Genomic DNA, 16,051 nt, shown 5'->3' on the forward strand with positions numbered 1-16,051 from the left:
AAAGGAACGAGATCAAATCAAGGTCAAATGGACCGAGACTATGATCGAGTCCCAAACTCACATTTTGTCTTTTGATTTTCTCCAAAAACATTTTCCTGACGATAATATTTTGAATGTTGTCAAAAAGAAGTTTGTCAAAGAGGATAAATCTGTCATCAGAGCTTCCCATTCTCCTCTTGAAAATACTCTTCTTGATTGTAACAATATGGTTGTTAAGTGTTCCCCTTTCAAAACTCATGATAAGGACCCTGTCACTAACGATAGGAGAATCATCGAGCAAAACAATTTTGTTTCCCAATCCCTCCATATCATAGGACAACAGTTAGATCGGATTGAAGAAAAACTTCCCTCTTCTTCCTCTGATTTAAAGTTTTCCTCTGTTTCCCCAAAAATTGAAAAACCACTGATTTCTCTCCCTGATTTAAAGAAATCTCATGGTTTGAAAACTACTTCTCAAAAGAACGTTGAGAAAGTAAACAAATTGCTTTCTGAACTGACTGAGTTAAAGACGACTCAAGCCAGTACCTCTAGTCAGAATTTTGCCATGGAAAAAGCTTTTTCATCTAATTCTGATTCATCCGCTGATTCCACTGGTTCTGACATCAGAGTCCTTGAACAAAACTTTGGCAAGATTGAAATAGAGCCAAAACTCCAAAGGATCTTTGACGGATCTAGAACTTTCAATCAGACAAAGAATTTTTATCCAAAACCAACCCCTCCTGATTTACAATTTGAGGAAAGGTTTCTCCAAACTCAATTTTTTGTTTCTGATGATAAATTGTATGAATGGAACATTGATGGTTTGTTTGAGCAAGAATTGCTCAACAAGATGAATCATATGGCCATGGTTGCTAATGCCTATATCTCAAACCACAGTAAAAGCCAGACTGATATTGTGGATTTACTTGCTATTGGTTTTTCTGGAACCCTTCGAAATTGGTGGGATAATTATCTCACTGAAGATAGAAGAAACCAGATCAGGAAAGTAGTAAAGTGTGATGAAGAAGGTATACCCATTTTCAACGAGGAAGTTGGTATGGGTGAACCTGATGGTGTTAACACTTTGATTTATACAATCATCAAGAATTTTGTTGGAACTCCTTCCAACATTACTTCTCGTATTTCTGATTATTCTTCTAATGATGATCTTCCATCTTCTTCCAGTTCTGATTATCATTCTGATTCCTCTGTTTATGAAAATTGTGTTAAATTTGAGAACTGTGCCGGTTCTTGCTGCAACACAAAAACTTGTTCAATGATGTCTAAATCAGAAGAACAAGAAAATTTGCTTTTAACTTTGATTTCAAAAATTGATAATCCTGAATTAAAAGAAGAGTATCTTAATAAACTTAAGAAACTCATGTTGAAAGATTTTGAAAAACCAGCTACTTCCAAAATCTCTCTTGAAGACACTTTGAAACGTTTTTCAAATCCGAAAAACAAAGTGCTTACTGTCTCAGATTTGCAGCATGAGATTAGTAACATCAAGAAAGATATTGTTAAATTGCAAACTGACTTGCAAGCTGTTAAAACTGAGAACAAAGATTTACAACAACAGCTTCTGCTGTTAAATCTTAACAAATGTTTTTCAGAAAGTGATTCCAGTAACGAAGACACTAAAAAATCTGAGCATAATGATGAATCTGAATCCACCCATAAACCTCTCTCTGATGAGGTTAAGGTTGTCAGTATGATTAGTAAAATTGTTCCTCCCAAATGGTATTCAAAAGTTCATATCCGTATTTCTGATGAATATGCTTTTGATGTTATTGCTTTAATTGATTATGGTTCTGACTTGAATTGCATTCAAGAAGATTTTATTCCTGGAAAATATTTTGAAACTTCCACTGAAAAATTGAATTCGGCCAGTGGAAACAAGTTGCATATCAAATATGAACTCAGTAACGTTCATGTCTGTCAAAATGATGTTCATTTTCATACTTCTGCAGTTCTTGTTAAAAATATGAAAGAAAAAGTGATTCTTGGCATGCCTTTTCTTGCTTTACTTTATCCATTTTCTGTTAATGAAATTGGTGTTTCAACTGTTAAGTTTTGTTCTGATATTCAATTCCAATTTGCTTCTAAATTTGAAATTGATGTTAACAGGTTGAGTAATAGGTTTCCAGGACTAGAGTCTAATGAGTACCCTATTCCCATTAGGACTTTATCCTGTTTAAACACTCCCACTAACGGTCGTGTTGTACCTTTACCTTCTATTCATACCTACCCCCAGCACATGGCGCATATTATTATTACTGTTTTACTTTGCATCAAAATAATTTTGAAGTTATTTTGTACTATTTTAAAGATTTTCACATCTTTATTCCTAATTTCTTTCCTTTTGAAATTTTGCAGTGCTACCATGGCAGGCAAAAAAGATAAAGAGAAAGTTGTTTCCAAGGCTTTGACCATAAAGTCAGAGTCTTCCATTGCTCCCATTGCTTCTCCTTTACCATTTTCATCTGTTGCCTTAACCAACAGATTTACTCCTTTCAATCCTGGTTCCTAAGTTTCATTAAGTACGACAAGACGTCGGAATATATGGCCCTCCCTTATTCCCAAAATTTATTTTTTGTTGAATTAAATCGGGTCTCCTCTTCCCTTTCCCCCGGAGATATTGCCGTTTCTGTTTTCTTCAAAGCCATTCCTGACAGGCTTAATCCCCAGAAAACAATTTACCATAGTGTTTATTTCAAGAAAGTTATTTCTGAAAAAGAATGGGGTAATCACCCCTCTGCTTCCAGGTCCCTTAACGGGTTTAACATTCCTTGTAATTATTATGATTACGTTGATGCCTATTTTAAATTTTTGCTTCATCAAACCTCGAAATTTGAACATTCTTGGTTTGTCAGTTTTGATAAAGACTTCTGCGGAATCCTTCCCCTCTGGTTCTCCAGGTGGTGGAACCAATTTGGTCTTCTCCCAGATATTCTCCCTCTCCAACTTGTTGAGGCCTTTCAAATATTTAAAAGTCACTTCAAAGTTGATTCCTATGGAGCTAAGTTTCCCACTATGCTTCATTTTGTTAAAAAATTCAAAATTCCTTGGATTCTGAGATGACAATATCACCTTTCAGAAGACAAAATTCAAAGACATTGGTATATCAAATGGTGGGATAAATGCTCACTAAATGATTCCATTGTTCTTGCTGTTAAAAACATGGTGCACGCTCCCAAGACCCTTCCTGCCCCTAAGGCGTCCGCCCTGTCCAATTTGTTGATTCCTCCCAGTGCTTTCTCTTCTCCAAAAAGAGAAAAAGAAAGTTCCCCTGCTTCCTCCCATTTGGCCTCTTCAAGTTCTTCAAAGAAGAAAGAAATGATTGAAGCCTTACTTGCTGCCCTGGATAACTTGGACGATGAAGAAGATGAGACGTTTAAACCATCTGCCGAAAAGCCTATCCAGGTCCCTCCTTATTTTGAAGACTCACAAGACTACTATCCCTATCCAGGGGTTGAAGACATGTGATTTATTGGGCTCTTAACGACCCTCAGATTTCAGTTTTATCTAGCCCCTCAAGCGGCTAGTTTTCCCAGGTTTTCCCAAGATTGGCTCCATAACGGCCAGATTTGTTCAGAGCTAGCTTATAACGGCTGGTTTGCGGGTTTTTGGTTTCAGTTCCCTTTGATCTTAGACGGATCACTGTTCATCACTAATTGGAGTTACTGTGCAATATCACTGTTCACTTTTACTGTTTATGTCCAGACGACACGCGCAGGATTACTGTTCAGATGCACTGTTCAAGATTTGTCTGCCGACACTACAGTGCCGACAGCTACTGTTTCAGATTGATTACTTTTACTGTTCAGACTGGCACCAGACGTGCCTTTACTGTTTACTTTTACTGTTTACTTTTGATAACATTAACGCGGTTCATGATTGTAATTTACTGTTTATGCTTTTTGCTCAGCCTATATAACGGGCTCCCCTCCCCCTTTGTAAGGCAGAAGTTTTTTAGGTGACTCTACCCTCACCAGAAACTATCTAGCCATTCCCCTTCAGATTCTTCTTCTTCTTCCCTGTCCCTTACTTCAGTAAGTTCTAACGCTTACTTCTGTAAAGGTTTTATCATATAATCTATAACGATTATCTGTTTTGCTTCTTCTCAACTATTTTAATTTCAGTTTTATATTTTGATTATATAATTGTCATACCGCCACTTTGGACGGTTCTACTGCTTTGATTTACAACTGCTTATTTTCTGCATTCTATTATCACCTCCCCTCATCCCTGCATCTATATGCATACTGCGCTTCCACCCCCACCCCTCCTTGGTATCAGAGCCATAAGAGTTCCGATCTCTTTCTTTGTATTCGCGCACCTGCTCTCTTTCTCCCCCCCTGAGTATATATATATATATATTTTATTATGTGTCTTGGGAATGTTTTAAATTGAAAGTTTTAAAGAGCATTGAATGAATGTTGTCCCACATTGGAAATAGTGAAGATTTTGTTGGCATTTATAAGTTCCAACAAATTTAAGCTGTTAAATGAGCTATGCTAGGGTACACCCTAATACATGTTATCGTACGGTGCGAAGCACCGGACGCACACGCACGTGCGTGGCGTGGGCAATAGGGCGCCTTGATGGCGCACTTGGCACTTAGCATTGGAGCAATCTGATCAAGACCATTCATTTTTGGTCGGTCAAGATCGTTCAATCTAGTGGTTTGATCTAAACCGTAGGATGCTCTTAAGTAGATCCAGTAGTTGGATCTACCGGATTGTTGATCTAACGATTGAGATTAAATAATTAAGATAATTAAGATAATTATTTAATCTCACGGACATATTTAAGTGCCAGTTGGATTATCAATTTATAGCAGTTTTATTTCGAAATTCAAAACAGCAGTTTTATCTTCGAAATTCAAAATAGCAATTTTATTTTTAAATTCAAAATTATCTAAAATAGATAATTATCTATGATAATTCAATTCTCTTTAATATCTTTGTTTGAATTTTTTAAAAAATAAGCATTATCCTTTTATTTTTTGGTCTCTAATTAGAATAGAAAATCTTAGGGGTATTTTTAGGTTTTAACTTTGTTTGTGCAGAACACAGTTATAATACAGAAGTTTCCGGGGTTCCATTGTATCCTAAAGAAAAATTTGCTGAAAACCCTATTGCATACCAATTCTGGTGGGGGCAAATATTTTCTTAAGCAAAGTGACGTTGTAACACACCTAAGGGGCATTTTCGTTTTCTGTATTTTCCCTATTTGTATAACAGTTTGAGAAAGGTCGAAGAAGATGGTGATGATGATGTAGAAGACGTGGTGCACTGGTTCAATTCTAGTGAACCTGGGATTCTCAGAGAGAAACACCAGATTCGGGTTTGAGATGGCCTTTAAAGGACCAGAGCAGGGTTGATTTAAGGCTAAAGAGGATCACTCTAGCCTTGGAAAGCCTCAAATCAACAAGGAAATGTTCATATGGCTGAGATCAACTCTAGCCTTGTAGCAGTTTCTAGCAGTGATGGGAGATAAGAGACAGCAAAGCACATGAGGGTGCCATTTTCTTTTCACACAAAAAATGACATGAAGCATAAATCGTTCCCCCGATAGTGAATTTTTTTGTTGACTAGAGTTCCTTGACGAGCCTTGGATGCCGAATATGTTGCCACCAAAAACTCCACAGGGCCAGAAATGTGGGTTGCCTTAGAGCCGTCGCAATCCACCCTAACCTCTAAACAGAAGACTCCTTGGCATCCGAACAGATTCTCGCCATGGACACTCTCACCGTAGCAAAACCTTTGGAACTCGCAAGAATCAGACTACCACCACAGGAACTCCTCAAATGCTACATCAATGATGGGTAAAGTACAAAACTTCTTCCAAACCACATGCAGTGGTATAGCTTAACATCTAGCCCTGCTTGTTCAATATAGAATGTCCTACATGGTGGCCACAACATACTTTGACCATCTTCGCGAAGAGAGTCACATTGATGGCCCTGCATAGCATCCAAAATAGGGCCAAAAAAGTCGGCCCCAACATAGGTGTCACGATCTGCCCTAACCTCTATGCAGAAGACCCTTTGGCTTCCGAACAGACTCTCGCCATGTACACTCCCACTGTAGAAACTGCTGGAGCTTGCTACCATTAGACTACCACCACCAAACTTACAACGGCTTCATAGGGCACAGTCCACCTGCCCCCAGTGCCTAATGAACTCATTGTAGAGGTTGGATGATTGTTTGAATCACTGGAGGACTCAAAAACGTAAGCCGCCAAAACCGTTCGGCTGCTGCATCAACAATGGCAGTGTCCAAAACTTCTTTTGAACTACAGGCAGCCATATAGCTTAACATTCGGCCCAACCTGCTGATTCCAAAACGCCCTACATGTTGGCGAGAAAAAACTTTTACCATCTTTGCGAAGCGAGTCACATCGATGGCCCTGCTAGCCTCCAGAAAAGGTAACACTCGTTAGTCGCCTGAGGAACCCCAGATGCCCTCGCCATTAGTAGGACTCTCCGTCAAAGCAATACGGGAGGCGTTGCCGCCGAAGGCCACATGAGGACAAAAAAACGGGCTACTTTAGAGATGTCGCAATCCTCCCTAACCTCTATCTAAGTAGAAGACTCAGCATCCGAACAGACTCTCGCCACAGATGCTCCCAAGAGACTTTTGGAACTTGCAAGAATCCCACCGCCAGACTTGGAACGGCCTCAGAGGGCGCACTATGCCTGCTCCTGGACGAACTCGTAGCAAAAGGTGGTTGATCTTCGGAATAATCAGATAACTCCACAACACAAGCCCCAAAACCCCTCGAATGCTGCATCAACAATAGGTGACATCCTAAACACCTTCCAAACTACAGGCAGCGGAACAGTTAGCCCCGCCTGGTCAATTTAGAACGCCCTACATGGCAGCCAGAACAAACATTGATCATCTTCACGGAGCGAGTCACATCGACGACCTCGTGTAGCATCCTGAAAAAGTACCGCTACAGAGTTAGTCCCTTGACGAACCCTAGATGCGCTCGCCATTAGTAGAACTCTCTGTCAAAGCAGTAGCAAAGGTGTTTCCGCAAAACGATACACGAGGCCAAAAAAGTGGGTCGCCATAGAGCTGTTGCGATCCACCCAATACTTTAAGTAGAAAAGGTACCTTGGATGCCTTTGCAATAATCAGATAAGTCCACAACATAAGCCGCCAGAACCCCTTGAATGCTACATCAACAATAGGTAACGTCCTAAACATCTTCCAAACTATAGGCAATGGTACAACTTAACATTTAGCCTCGCCTAGTCAACCTAGAACGCCCTACATGGCGGCCAAAACAAACATTGACCATCTTCACGGAGTCACATTGATTGCCCCGTGTAGCATCTTGAAAAGGTACCGCTATAGAGTCAGTACCTTGACGGACCCTGGATGCGCTTGCCATTTGTAAAACTCTGTCAAAGCAATAGCAAAGGTGTTTCCGCCAGATGCTCCACTGGGCTAGAAAAGTGGATCGCCTCAGAGCCGTTGCGATCCACCCAATCCTTTAAGCAGAAGATTCTGCGGCATTTGAACAAACTGTCGCCACAAAAGCTCCCACAAGACCTTTAGGACTCGCAAGAATTAGACTACCACCACCATACTCGGAACGGCTTTAGAGAGCGCACTCCACTTGCTCCCTGATGCGGATGAACTCATAGCAAGTGGTTGATCGTTGTAATAATCAGAGGACTCCACAACATAAGCCGCCAAAACCACTGAATGCTACATAAACTAAGTGTAACGTCCTAAACGTCTTCCAAACCACAAGCAATGGTACAGCTTAGCATCCGGCCCTGTTTGTTCATTTTAGAACGCTCTACATGGCGGCCAAAACAAACTTTAACCATCTTCACCAAGCAAGTCACATCAATGGCCCTGCGTAGCATCGAGAAAAGGTACCCCGGATGCCCTCGCCATTAATAGAACTCTCTGTCAAAGCAATAGGGGAGGTGTTGCCACTGAAGGCTTCACTGGGCCAGAAAAAAAGGTCGCTGAAGAGTCCTCAGCATCTAAGCAAACTCTCGCCAAGGACGCTTGCACCGTAGTGAAACCTTTGGAGCCCGCAACCATCAGACTACCACTACCTAACTTGCAACAGCTTCAGATGGCCCAGTTTACCTGCTCCCGATGCGGATGAACTCATAGCAGAGGGCAGTTGATCATCCGAATCAACGAGGAGAACTCCACAACATAGGCCACCATAACCCCTCAGATGCTTTATCACCACCAAACGAACCCCAGATGCCCTCGAATGCTGCATCAACAATGGGTAACGTCCTAAATGTCTTCCAAGCCACAGGCAAGGTACAGCTTAGCAACTGGCCCCGCCTGCTCAATTCAAAAAGAGAGAATGCCTAAACAAACTTTGATCATCTTCGTCGAACGAGTCACATCAATGGCTATGCTAGCATCCAGAAAAGGTACCATTCATTAGTCGCCTAACGAACCCTGGATGCCCTTGCCATTAGAAGAGGTGTTGAAACCGAATGCTTCAGAGGGCCAGAAAAGTGGGTTGCTTCAGAGTCGAGGCATTCTGAAGCACGAATGCTCACCACGGATGCTCCCATGAGACCTTTGGAACCTTTGGAACTCGCAAGAATTAGCCTACCACCGCTAGACTTGGAACGGCTTCGGAAGGCGCACTTTGCCTAATCCTGGACGAACTCATAGCAGAGGGCGGTTGATCTTCAGAATAATCAGATATCTCCACAACATAAGCCGCCAGAACCCCTCGAATGCTGCATCAACAATAGGTATCGTCCTAAACTTCTTCCAAACTACAAGCAGCGGTACAACTTAATATTTAGCCCGGCCTAGTCAATTTAGAACACCCTACATGGGTACCGCTTCAGAGTCCCTTGACAAAACCCTGGATGTGCTCGCGTTGGTAGAACTCTCTGTCAAAGCAGTAGCGAAGGTGTTTCCGCTAAATGCTCCACGGGGCCAAAAAAGTGGGTCACCTTAGAGCTGTTGCGATCCACCCAATCCTTTATGCAAAAGACTCCTCGGCACCTGCACAGATTGTCGCGACACTCCCACGAGACCTTTGGGACTCGCAAGAATTAGACTACCACCACCAGACTTGAAACGGCTTTAGAGGGCGCAATCCACTTGCTTCCCGATGCGGATGAACTCATAACAGAGGGCGGTTGATCATCGAAATAATCAAAGGACTCCGCAACATAAGCTGCCATAACCCCTCGAATGCTGCATCAACAATGGGTAACGTCCTAAACGTCTTCCAAACCACAGGCAATGGTACAGCTTAGCATCTGGCCTCGCCTGCTCAATTCAGAAAGCTCTACATGGCGGCCAAAACAAATTTTGACCATCTTCGCCACCACCTGACTTGCAACAGCTTCAGAGGGTGCTGTCTGCTTGCCCGTGACAGCGGATGAATTCATAGTAGAGAGCAGTTCATTGTTCGAATCATCAATGTACTCAATAACATAAGGCACAAGAACCCCTTGGATGCCACATCAACAATGAGTAATGTCCAAAACTTCTTCCAAACCACATACAGCAGTACTGCTTAACATCCCCCCCTGCACATTCCAAAACACCCTACATGATGGCCAAAACAAACTTTTACCACCTTCGCGAAGTGAGTCACATCGATGGCCCGCATAGCATTAAGAAAAGGCATTGCTCTATCAAAGTAGTAGGGAAGGTGTTGCTGCCAAACGCCCCACGAAGCCAGAAAAGTGGGTTGCTTCAGAGCCCGACGATCCACCCCAACATTTAAGTAGAAGACTTCTCAACATCTGAACAGACTCTCGCCACGAATGCTCCCATGATAGCTAAACCTTTGGAACTCGCAACAATCAAACTACCATCACTAGATTTGCAACAACAGAGGGCACAAGCAGCTTGCTCCCAATGCGGACAAACTCATAGCAAAGGGTGGTTGATCGTCCAAATCATCTAAGGACTCGACAACATAAGCCGTTAGAGGCCTCAAATGTTGCATCAACAACGGGTAACGTCTAAAACTTCTACCGAACAAGCAAGGGTACGACTTAACATTAGGTTGCTCATTTCAAAACGCTCTACATGTTGGCTAAAACAAACTTTGACCATCTTCACAAAGTGAGTAACATCGACGGCCCTGCATGGGTGCTCTGCCTTTTCTCGATGTACCGAGAAAGGTACATCGAGAAAAGGTACCACTCCAGAGTCCTTGCCATTAGTAGAACTCTCCGTCAAAGAAGTAGCGTCGAAGGCTTCATAAGGCCAGAAAAGTGGTTTGCCTTAGAGCCGAGACAATTCGCATTAAGCTATAAGCATCCAAACAGACTCTCGCCATGTACGCTCCCACCATGGCGAAACCTTTGGAGTTCACAACTATTGCATTACCACCATCTGGCTTGCAATGGCTTCAGAAGGCGCAGTCCGCTTGCTCCTGATGCATATGAACTCGTAGCAAAGGGTTGTTGATCGTCTGAATCATCGGAGAACTCCACAACATGAGCTGCCAGAACCCCTCCGATGCTGCACCAACAATGGGTAATGTCCAAAACTTCTTCCGAACCACAGGCAGCAATACAGCTTAACATCAGGCCTGGCTTGCTCATTTCAGAACGCCCTACATCGCGGCCAAAACAAACTTTGACCATCTTCGCAGAGCAAGTCACATCGATGGCCCCACGTTGCATCCAGAAAAGGTACCGCTCCATAGTCCCCTGACGAACCCTGGATGTCTCGCCCTTAGAACTCTCCATCAAAGCAATAGGGGCCCATGGGTTGTCTGCAGTTCTCACTCAAGACCGCGTGCACCTCTGCATCCTTTCGTCAGCATGCTCAACAGCGTACCCGACACTCCCCTTCATTCCTGCTCACTCCTCGGCAGAACGGGTACTTTGCCCACGATATGCAAGGACTCTTCTAAGTGCTCATTTCGAAAGACCCAATTCGCATCGGTCGCTCAATGTTCCTATTTAATCATTCTCTCCACGTGTGTCCTCAACGTCCCAATTCGCAAGGACTCTTCTAAGTGCCTCCGTCGGCCCCCCACCCATTGCGTCTTAAGGAGAGAACATAGGATTCGCTTCCCGATCTAAAAATTCCAACCTACAGCAGACAAAGAACTTCCTATCCCACTTCTTTACACTAGAGACCCAACAGATGTTGTCTACAATCCATTGGCCATGGCGACAATGGAAGCTCCAGATGCCGTTGCGGATTGCATGCAGCTAATACAAGTACAGGAACTCTAGCATCGAGAGCTTAGAGCGACCATGAGAATTTGCGATGAATTGGGGGTAAGTTATGAGGGTGCCAAAATGAGGAAGGCAACCACCTTGCGCAAGGATTGGAGAAGTGGGATGCTCACTTGCATAATGGCCTTCGATATGCAAACTTCAATGGAGCAAATATAACCTATCACCCCCTCACCACCTCACGGCACCCACATCCTTCAAGAGGTGGAAGGCCCATCGAAGGGTCGGTAGGTTCACCCGTCTGCACTTTGGACCTTCACAAGCGACCAAGAAAATTGACTATGCTATTGCCATGCACCATTCGAAGCTTGGTAAACAAAGAACCAAAAGGGAGCACGACAAACCAAAAGCACCTAGACAAAAAACCAAAGATGTAAGGCTTCAAGCTCCAATGCTCTAACCCCTCTTTATACAAAACTTGGTGTGGAGCTCCGAAACCACTACATGTTTGGACAAACCAAATCCCTACTTGACGCCTCAGAGCCTTGGGCCTATTTACAAGCCTTTACTAAACATAAATGCGGAAATGCAGAGGTCTAAACATGGCATAAAAGTGTTTGAAAAGTTTTCTTTCTTACACCTTTAGGCACGTATTGAAAAATAGGTTAATCTTAAATCATGAAATGAAATGAAATCTCCCATCATGAAAACAAAACTAATGAGCGAAAATGCCCAATAAGTAATACTCCCAACCAATTTAAAACCGGTTGGTTAAAAATATTTTCTTTAAAACCTTTTCCTTGAAAATACTCAATACAACACAATAAGGAAGATTTTTAAATTATTCTTTGAAACTATATTTGAAAACATTGACTACTAAGGCAAAAAGAGAAACTCAAAATTAATTTCTTCTTAAATGGAACTAAAGAAAAATATTTTCTTCATAATGTAGTAAGAGCCAAACAGCTTCCTTTAAAAATATTCACACACATCATAAATCTTTATATGAAATTCGTTCAATTTAATTAAATCAGTAACTATGTGTGTGATTTTTCATGAAACATCAATGCAATATGAACCCAAAGATTGCATAGAACATGTAGAAATCAGTTACCTTGACTTAAAATTCAATAGAGGACTTGGGGAATGATTTCTTAGCCTCTGGAGGTTCTGTCCAGACCACTAAATCACCCTTCAAAACAGTTTTTAAAAATTCTTTTTGGTGATTCAAATATTTATAAAACATGTAGTCAATCCTAGACTTGAAAAACATCAATTTTGGGCACCATATGGATCAGCCAGCCCTATGGCCAAGTATTACATAATGTTTTTAATTCATATACATAAGATCAATTTGAAAACAAAACATGAAATAACGCTTTCATAAGGTGATACAAAACAACTTCTAGTTTGAATATGCTTAACATTTAACAAAATGTAAAAACTCGGTTTATATGATGTAAATCATTGAGAAATCGTAAAAACTCTTGATGAAAACTTTTGATGTCACATGTTATTTTGTATATGCTACTATCGTACACATCATGAGTTGTATGATCATCATGCATGGAAAAATTTGTTTACATAAAATTTACATTCCAAATACATTGTTTATGAAATAAAAAAAAATTAAAAAAATCAATTGAGATCAATCTAACAATATATGAAGTAAAAAAGCTATAATCATAATCATGCATAGAACATTGAATTGAGATCAAAGGATGTTGAAAACTCACTTTGTGATTGAAAAACTTGATGAGAAGTTGTTGCTCAATTAAATCACCCTTTAAAACAGTTTTTGAAACTTCTTTTTAGTGATTCAAATATTTATAATACATGTAGTTAATCCTAGACTTGAGAAACATTGTTTCTCAAGTTTAGGGGCCCATATGGATGAACCAGGCCAATGGCCAAGTGATACATAATGATTTTAATTCATATACATAAGATCAATTTGAAAACAAAACATGAAATAAGGTTTTTCATAAGGTGATACAAAACAACTTCTAGTTTGTAAATGGTTAGTTAACATATAACAATACGTAAAAACTTGGTTTATATGATGTAAATCATTGAGAAATCATGAAAACTTTTGACGTCATATGTATTTGCTACTATCGTAGACATCATGAGTTCATGGATCCTAATTGAAAAACAAACACAACTACATGCTTTACTATGATTTATCAAAACAAATTTCATGCTTTATGAAAATTGATACGTGACTATTTTGAAAACTATATTGTATGGTTCTAATCTTTGATAAATCATTATGTATCTAATGTATCACCATGCATGGAAAATTTTGTTTACATAAAATTTACATTCCAAATACATGGTTTATGAAATAAAAAAGAAACCTTGAGATCAATGTCACATAAGTAAACACCAAAAGCTATAATCATAATCATGCATAGATCATTGAATTGAGATCAAAGGATGTTGAAAGCTCAATTTGAGATTGAAAAACTTGATGAGAAGTTGTTGTTCAACCTCCTCCTTGGTCGTGTGATGAGAAGAGAAGTTGAGTTTTCCCCAGTCTAAGGGGCAGCTGAATGCTAATTGAAAACTTTTGACGTCATATGTATTTGCTACTATCGTAGACATCATGAGTTCATGGATCCTAATTGAAAAACAAACACAACTACATGTTTTACTATGATTTATCAAAACAAATTTCATGCTTTATGAAAATTGATACGTGACTATTTTGAAAACTATATTGTATGGTTCTAATCTTTGATAAATCATTATGTATCTAATGTATCATCATGCATGGAAAATTTTGTTTACATAAAATTTACATTCCATATACATGGTTTATGAAATAAAAAAGAAACCTTGAGATCAATGTCACATAAGTAAACACCAAAAGCTATAATCATAATCATGCATAGATCATTGAATTGAGATCAAAGGATGTTGAAAGCTCAATTTGAGATTGAAAAACTTGATGAGAAGTTGTTGTTCAACCTCCTCCTTGGTCGTGTGATGAGAAGAGAAGTTGAGTTTTCCCCAGTCTAAGGGGCAGCTGAATGGTATAGAGGGCAAAAGGGTGTGTGTGATCTTGAGAAAGTTGTGAAAAATTGAGAGAATGGGGCTATGGAGGCACAAAGCTACAAGGGGACTTTTATAGGTTTAGGGTCCTTCCCTTGTCTTCATTACTAGGTATAGGAGACTAAAAAGAATTAAAAACTAATTTGCAAAAATTTTGGAAAACCTGGACAAAAATGGGTCTCTTAAGGAGTGTTTACTGCTTATTTAGCTTTAAAATATCATTTAAAATATTTACCTATCAATAGTACCATACTAAAAATTAATTTTGAGGGTAGTAAAGGGTTTAAAATAGGATTTTCATTGTATATCATTCGTATATGAAATTTAAATAGAATTCATGAAGTTTTAAGAAAGATCTCATATTAATAAAACGTGGTAAAATTGATTATCATGTTTAATGATATCTGACCCATTGAGCTAAAAATATTTTTTGAAGGACTAATTCAAGTCACACTTGAGTTAGTCCAACAAGTGTCACCTCAACTTTGGGGATCCTATTGGGCTACGTACAGCCCAAAAGGCTGATCCTTTCTATGGGTTCTAGGCCCATCTAAGGCCTTTCAAATGGACCTGGCCTTGACCCAAGAAGTGGGCCTCAATGGCCTCATATTTGGGCTCAAACCAAAATGCCCCTGTTCTGGAATTTCCAGAAATCCAGCAACGTCTGCTCGATTTTCGGCTCATTGTGAACTCATCACAGCTTCAAGCGACAAACGGTTTGCGCCGTCGGGAAGTTTACTCAAAAATAAAGAGTACCTATCTTTGGATTGGGTCAGAAACACATAGGCTCAAAATTTCCCCTTATTCAAGGGCAAAAATCTGTCAAATTACGGATTGGCCCAGTTTGGTAGAAAACAGGCTTTTTACTCAGCCCAAAGGCCCTAAATCTGGCCCAAAACACAACAAGGACACATCCTAGTTTCTTCTACTTTCTGAATTCTTCGATAACAAGCCGAAAAACCGATTTCAAAAGTTTAGATCTAGCCCATTCTTGGGCTGGCCGAATTTCTTAGGCTAGGGAAATGACCTATTTTCTTTGATTGTAATCTCCCTAAATCCAATAACTAAACAATGAATATCTAAATTCTCAAATGAATTTGAGCCTTATTTTGAAAAGAGAACTAATCTCTAAAATATTCCATAGAATTTAAATTCTATTCTAAGTAAACCTAGTTTATATTCTATAATTTAAAATCCTATAAAAATATTCAAAACCTTGAAAGAATTATAGAAAAGAAAACTTACTTTCATTAAAAGGAATTGAAAAGATTGGAAAAGAAATTTACCTTGAAGTAGGCAGCTAGGAGATTTCACTTTCTCTTTGATTTTCTTCTTCAAGAACCAGAAGTTATGGCTAGGCTCTACATATATAACAATCTAGAATAAATTGGACTAATGCCAGCCATGATTTGAAAGCCTTATATGCAGTTGAAAAGAGAGAATAAGCAAGACTGCTCAAGTTGGTTAAAATCAAGTCAAATATTTATAATCTAAAGTCAAAGATGCATAACTAAGACATGCTATCTTCCAACGGGATATTGCTCACCTTATCTTGACCACCAACGTCCCATACAGTGAAGCTAATATTTTCATTAAATCCTGAAATAAAAAATGAAAAGAAACAATATATCATTGCAGAAAACAACGGTGTTAAAGTATATGCACCAATCATTTTAGAGAATATTGACCAAATATCGAACTAATCAATGGACATTATTAATAAACAATCCCCAAATATTTGTGGTCTTCAAAGGTATTAGAATTATAACAACCCAGATTGACAGAGTACCAATGAACAGAAAAACCCCAATTTTCATCTTGTTATGCTAAATAATTTCTTTCTTTCTTTTA

General features: G+C 39.8%; 1 long non-coding RNA gene across 1 annotated transcript in view; it reads right to left on the reverse strand.

The window, feature by feature from the left end:
• The window catches only part of LOC132165258 (uncharacterized), a 31,473-nt gene extending 15,673 nt beyond the window's left edge, over positions 1-15,800 (reverse strand). Inside the window, exons 1-2 of the long non-coding RNA XR_009438476.1 lie at positions 15,747-15,800; positions 15,487-15,561 (exon numbers count right to left, since the gene is read on the reverse strand). This is a non-coding gene — a long non-coding RNA (uncharacterized LOC132165258). The remainder of the gene's footprint in view (positions 1-15,486; positions 15,562-15,746) is intronic.
• Positions 15,801-16,051: the final 251 nt, after the last annotated feature.

This window comes from Corylus avellana, chromosome ca11 (assembly GCF_901000735.1).
Source record: "Corylus avellana chromosome ca11, CavTom2PMs-1.0".
Taxonomy (NCBI): Eukaryota; Viridiplantae; Streptophyta; class Magnoliopsida; order Fagales; family Betulaceae; genus Corylus; species Corylus avellana.